The sequence below is a fragment of the Equus caballus genome, chromosome 7, assembly GCF_041296265.1.
Source record: "Equus caballus isolate H_3958 breed thoroughbred chromosome 7, TB-T2T, whole genome shotgun sequence".
NCBI lineage: Eukaryota > Metazoa > Chordata > Mammalia > Perissodactyla > Equidae > Equus > Equus caballus.
The window spans coordinates 35,460,619-35,466,618 of record NC_091690.1 but is presented as its reverse complement, the minus strand read 5'-3'; the positions used below and the strand labels follow the sequence as shown (position 1 = coordinate 35,466,618).

Genomic DNA, 6,000 nt, shown 5'->3' with positions numbered 1-6,000 from the left:
TTTCTCGTAGAGCGAGCAGGAAGGGAACCGGGAGAAGGGCCTGCCCAGAGCGTCCCCCCTCCGCAGATTGGTACGGCCCATCCCCCCGCCGCTGATTTGGCAGGCTGCGCGCGCACCCTCCGCGGGCGCGGGGCGTCGGGCGCTGCGGCCTCGGCGGCCGGCTCCCCCCACCCGCTCCTCGCGTGCTCCTCGCTGGCCCCGCGCCCGCCGGGTTGCGCGCGCGCGCGCGCGCCTTGGCGGGGAGGAGCGCGGCCGCGGGGCCGCACCCCGGTGGCCCCGCCCCGCCAGCTTCCCTCCCCTGAGTCCCTGGTGCCCGGCTCGCGCGGCTTGGTGCGAGGAGACCCGGGACCCCGCGCCAGTCGCCCACCCGCCCGCCCCTGCGCCCCCGCCCCGGCGTGCGAGGCGCCGCGCCCTCCCGCTGCCCTGCCTGGTGCATGGAGGGGCCCGTTCGGATCGCAGCCGCCGACGCCGCCGTAGCCGCCGCCAGCGCGCGGGGGATGACCTGGGGGTGGCTGTCGCAGCCCGCTGCCGCGCAGGAGGTCTGGGGGCTTAGCCTGCCCCGCTGAGAGGTGCGGGGCTGGGGTCCCACGGCAGGGTCGGAGGGAGGGGTGGCCCAGGGACACCGCGCTTTGGGGCCACGCGGCTTGGGATTGGGAGGTCGGGTAGCGGGCAGGCCAGCATGCCCGGGGGGCGTGGGGGTCCAGGGCTCCGTGCGGGGTCTGGGAAGAACAGCTGATGGATGCCCAGCGGGGAGCTCCGACGTTCCGCGTCCTCTGAGACTCTGAGCCACTTCGTGGGAGGAGGCGGGGAAGAGGTGTCAGTGACACGATTAAATCTCTTTGACAATGATCCACTGGGGCAGGTGAGATGCAGCATAGCAGGGAGCAAGGGACGCCAGCGCGTTTTCCCAAGGGAGCGGGGTCCCTCGCCTCTCTCAACCTCCATCCCCGCAGAGCGCCCGCGAGAGACAGTGATTTATGTGTAGGGAGAAGCAAGAGAAATTTCCTGCACAATGTATCTTTCTCTGCCTTCACAGACTCAGTGACTTCCCAGCCCCAGGGAGTGTATTTTTCCTTCTCCTCTGTAAAGCTTTCTGTGGATTGCATTATCATTTGCTAAATACATTACGACTTGCTATTTATTTCGGTCTGCAGCTTCCAGACCTTTGTTGCTTTCTCTCCACATTTAGGAATTTCAGTAATAAATCACTGAGAGGGATAGATAGACTCTCTCGCCCTTCGCTTCATTGTTTTCCCTAACCCCACCAAATCAGGTGGAAAGCTCTCCAAAAAAGCTCTTCTCCAGAATGCCTGCTTTTCCTGGTCTGGACTACAGAGGGTGGCAGGTGCTTTAAGGGCAGGCTGCTTTCCAATTGAGATCTAGAATTTAGGGAACTTCATTAACAGAAAGTCAGCCTCTGTGTCCTAAATCAGACACCTTGAGAAACAGAAGGTTGGACTAAAAGGTAACATGAGATTTATTCTCAGGGCAATGGCCAGTGAAGATGAAAGAGGCTAATTCTGATTCCATGCCTCACTGATACCATAAGCCCCAGACTCCCAACTGACACTTGGCATACCTAATGGACAGTGTCTGGGAGGAGGTGGTGGGGAGAGGGCTGGAGGATGAAATGGGTTTATTCTTGGCATAATTCTGAACTTCTGTTGCATTTTATAGCTCATTTTTGGGGGCTAGTTTATTTTAGCTGAAAATGTGGGAGGTGGTTCAACTTTTAGGACAAGATGAAAGAAAATTTCAGTAAATTTCTGGAAATTTTAAATTAGTGCTTAACTAAGAAAGCATTCTTAGGAACCCAGAGAGGCACCAAATACTGTAGTTTCTGTTATGCACATGTTGAAATAAACTGCCTCATACTTTAAGTTATATGAGAAGGATGGAGAAAACCTGTTTCATTTTGTAAAGACGTGCCCTGGGTGTGTGTTTGGCAGTGTATAGAGCAGAAACATTTATATTTCCATAAAAAACACACAAGTGTATATTGTTTAACTTTCATGCAAAAACTCGGATATAGTATTTGGGAAACCGGTCTTTGTTTGAATAGTTTAGTCAACCAGGAAATCAGTTACTAGAAGTACTGTGCTATTGTTTGTGTGGTTACTCACTTGGGATGCTTTGATTGATTGCTTTGGTTCTCATCAACCTCCTCTTCTGCGGAAAGTACTTAAACAGCTCTGACTCTCCAGCCTCGAAGTACAAAGAACCCTTAGGACTTGGAGCGCACTGATCTAGCTTGTGTAGGTTGGCTTCTAAATCAGTCTTACTCCTTGCCTTCTTTGCAGGTGGTTTGACTTTGCATGAAAGGAATTAAGTTCACTTTAAGATAGGACTCCCCCCAACCCAGAGCTGCAAGGTGTATATAGAGGAGAGCTTTGTGTGGCTATAGGAACTTCTGTCACAGCGCTTTGCTCTCGAGATCAGGTAAAGTTTGCTGACTAGTCCTCCTGCTTGCCTGTTATTTTCCACTTTGCTCTTATGCTTTCATGACTTTCTAGACAATTTCATGTATGGTTTTGTCAAAATATAAGTTGTAAAATTTTTCTTCTCTAGAAATGGTTCTTTTGCAGAGTTTAGACTGAAAATGGGTGATTGTTCCTGAGTAAAATCCTGGGAAATGATTTCAGGAATTAAACATTATCTTAGTGAACTCAGGCTGGGGATAGGAAATGAAAAATAACTAATTGAAAAATTTGTTATTTGTAAACATGTAATTACATTAGCTCTCGCAGTGTTATTAGCGTGTGCACCAGGTAGAAGCCTAGATAAGACAACACATCGGAAGACTCGAGGGGTTGTCTACCAAGGAGTCTGTCCGTAGACATATGATCTTATTACTTAATAGGAACCAATTAGATTAGAAAGGGAATTTGGAGTTTGGTTGCTAAATAGATTGCTTTAAAGGACTTGATTTTACAGTGTTTTTTCATTGGTGCTTTTTTTTTCCCCAGGAAATTTTAAGTTGGATTGAGTTAGAGTATGTTTGATTGTTTTTATTTAAAATTTTATATTGTATGTAAACATTACATTTATTTGTAAACATTCCACTTATAAATTTTTGTTGTGTGTGTGGTGCTAATTCACTTTCAAGAGAGTGAGGAGGACGGCTTCACTTCATTCTTTTCAGTTAAAATTAAGAGACGGTATGTGGAATATACTCAATGTCACTTTAAAAATATTGGATTACAATTAAATGAAAAACTGGTTTGTTGGTTTTGTTTTTTTTTAATCCTTCAAGTTTTCCCTCATTGTTTGTCCTCTTTCCCCCATTGTTAGGCTTAAAACATACAGTATCATTGTCATCTGTCCCCTGAATAATGGTCCTGAGGTGATATTATTAATGTGGCTTTTTAAAATCAAACTAATTATACTTGCCTAAAAGAGCCACATGTGTGTGATTCTAGCTGCCTGGTGCCTTTTGAGAGCCCTGGAGACAAGCTAGTGAATAGAGCTGAAAATTCATTCTGTATTTGATTAAATGGAACAGACTCGCTGCTCCTTACCCCAGCGGGGGCTACGAGATCTCTTGATCCCCGAAGCGGCTCCAAGACCCTGGGAATTCCATTAGCGAGCACCTGAAGAATTTCTGCCCTGCAGTGCCTTTTTTGTATGTGTGTGTGTGTGTGTGTGGAGAGGGAGTGGAGCAGAGTAGTGATGGGGGGGTGCAGCGCGGGTGGGGGTGGGCACACGGAGAGGGGCTAGGTTAGAAGACTCCATATGTTAGCAGATCTAAAATCAAGGCGTGACTTAACAGCTTATCTTGTAAGAGAAAAGCCCAACCCAAAGAGAGATTGCTAGTCAGGACTTTCTTCCAGTCAGGGCTGTGGGGATGTGTTTTTAGCACTGTAGTGACGCCACTGTAAGTACAGAAAGTCACTTCTCTGCTTTCCCTCCGAAGCACAAGCGTCTACACGTTGCAGACTTGGTAAGTTTTCTCTGAATGATCTTTTGATAAAGATGTAAAACTGTGTTACAGTTTGGTCTTGCCTGTGAGGGCTGATGTATTGTTTTAATAACTTTTTAAACTGAGAGCCAAATCAGACTTTTATGTGAAGCAAATTGTTTTGCAGAGATGAAATGCTTGTTTGAATAGGTATATTTTAGTTTGCTCATTTGTTTTTATATGATTTTACTGTGTTTTTGTTACATTATTATTATAGAACTTAAATTCATTTAGGGTATGTCTGTCTTTTCTCTTGTATTTTTAAGAATTCTTTCTGATTTCTAGTATGTTTTAAGGCATTGCTTTGCAGACTTGCTAACAGCCACAAGTAAATGAAAATATATCTACCAAAAATCTTCTGTGAAATCTTTGGAGCAAAATTTTTGAGAGACGTTAGTGTGTCTTCCTACCCATACCCCGCCCCCTACCCTGTCTAAGTTTTGGATACAAACATTTTTCAGAATATTAGCCTAGTTTGTTTCTTGTGTACTTTTCAAGGAAGAACACTTCTGAATCTTGGATGGTGTAATTGATTTTCATCTTCCAAGAATAGTTAAAAATGAATGTGAATTCCAGTGCTTCTGGTTTGCAATTAATGCAGAATGCAGTAGCCTGTTTGATGGTTCGTTTGATATACTTTGTTCCCGATTAAAATCATGTTGTGAATCACAGTTCTTTCCATCCTGTTATCTTGTAGTCGTCTACCAAATTCTCTTCACAATACGGAGTGTTTAGAAAATAAAGAAGCCTTTTAGAGAATATATTTGATTCCCTTCCACCTTAATCCTGGGTATGCCTTCTTCTAGTATGGGCAAATTGAAAGGACTCTTAAATGCACTCTGGTAAACACTAAAGTTAGCATTGTGCGAGTCTTGGTTCACCGTTGTTCAGTCGCTTTGCTGTGCGATGTATTTTGATGGCCAGAGATGATAAAAAATACCCCAAAGAACATTTTGTTCTGCTACATATCAATTGGAATGTGACTAGGGGCTTCAGTTCTTGAGAGCCAGTGATGTGCCTTTTAATCATAGAATTAAGGAACCGTGAAGTTCCTTACATCTTACTTGAGAGGGGAAAAATATACAGGTTATATTACTGAACTTAGATATATTCTGCTTATATTTTGTTACTTACAACTGTGTGGTTGATTTTATTTTTATGTTACCCTAATACAGAGAATTAAGAAGTTGACATATAGCTTGCTTTTCAACTATTCTTGCAGACCAGCTCACCCCTTTTTATTTGTGTGAGCTGGGCAGTGGCCTCGCCCTAAGCCTTGGTTTCCTCATCTGTAAAATGGAGATGATGACCAAGTATCTCTTACCACAGTTGTGGGGGTTACACCAGGTAATGAAAGAAAAGCACTTGGCATATGGTAAAACTTCTATAAATGTTAGCTGCTCTTATTTTTAGTAATTCCTCCTGTACGTGTTAGTCCACTACTTTGATCCAGAAATGATTTCTTTGAAGTGCTAAATAAGGAGGAATTCTCAGAAGTGACTAGTAGTGTGGGCACATGTAACTGCTATGGTTTCAGTATGGCATAGTTTTCTTAATTTTGCAGTTGAAGCATAAACGGCACTTGCAAACAATGTGTGGCTTTTTTTTCTAATTGAGATCTAATATAAAAATGTATACAAGCGTCCAGTTAGCGTATGCTAAGGGAGTAGCTAGAGAAAGTTTTATATACGCACATATACATGGTAACTGTGACCCAGATCAAGATCTCGCACATTTCTTTTACCTTCGAAGGCTGTCCGAGGCCCCTTTCCAGACAGCTTGGCCACCCGCAGCAGGCAGCTCTTCTGCCTAGTCTCAGCATAGATTAGTTTTGCCTGTTCTTGACCTTTATGAAAATGGACTCATACAGTATGTGCTCTTTCACATCTGCTTTCTTGCACTGCTCTTCGTGTCTTTGAGGTTCATCTGTGATATTGTGTACAGTAGTAATTGATGCTTTTTAAATTGTTGTAGCATCTTTTGTGTGTTTTGAGATTCGTAGCAGTTCATTTTATTGGTATATTGGGTTTGTGGTGATTGAG

The 6,000-nt window shown here is 44.6% G+C and overlaps 1 protein-coding gene across 7 annotated transcripts in view; it reads left to right on the top strand.

Annotated features, from left to right (window-relative positions):
- Window positions 1-272: 272 nt before the first annotated feature.
- Window positions 273-6,000, top strand: part of CDON (cell adhesion associated, oncogene regulated) — a 93,799-nt gene continuing 88,071 nt past the window's right edge. For 5 of the 7 annotated variants that reach the window (XR_011440556.1, XR_002809120.2, XR_002809121.2 and 2 more), the window contains exon 1: window positions 273-569. The gene's annotated coding sequence lies outside the window, so the exon portion shown is untranslated. Of the gene's footprint in view, window positions 570-2,300; window positions 2,440-3,740; window positions 3,941-6,000 lie in introns of those variants that run through there. The other 2 variants (XM_023645104.2, XM_001505095.5) reach the window with 2 other exon arrangements.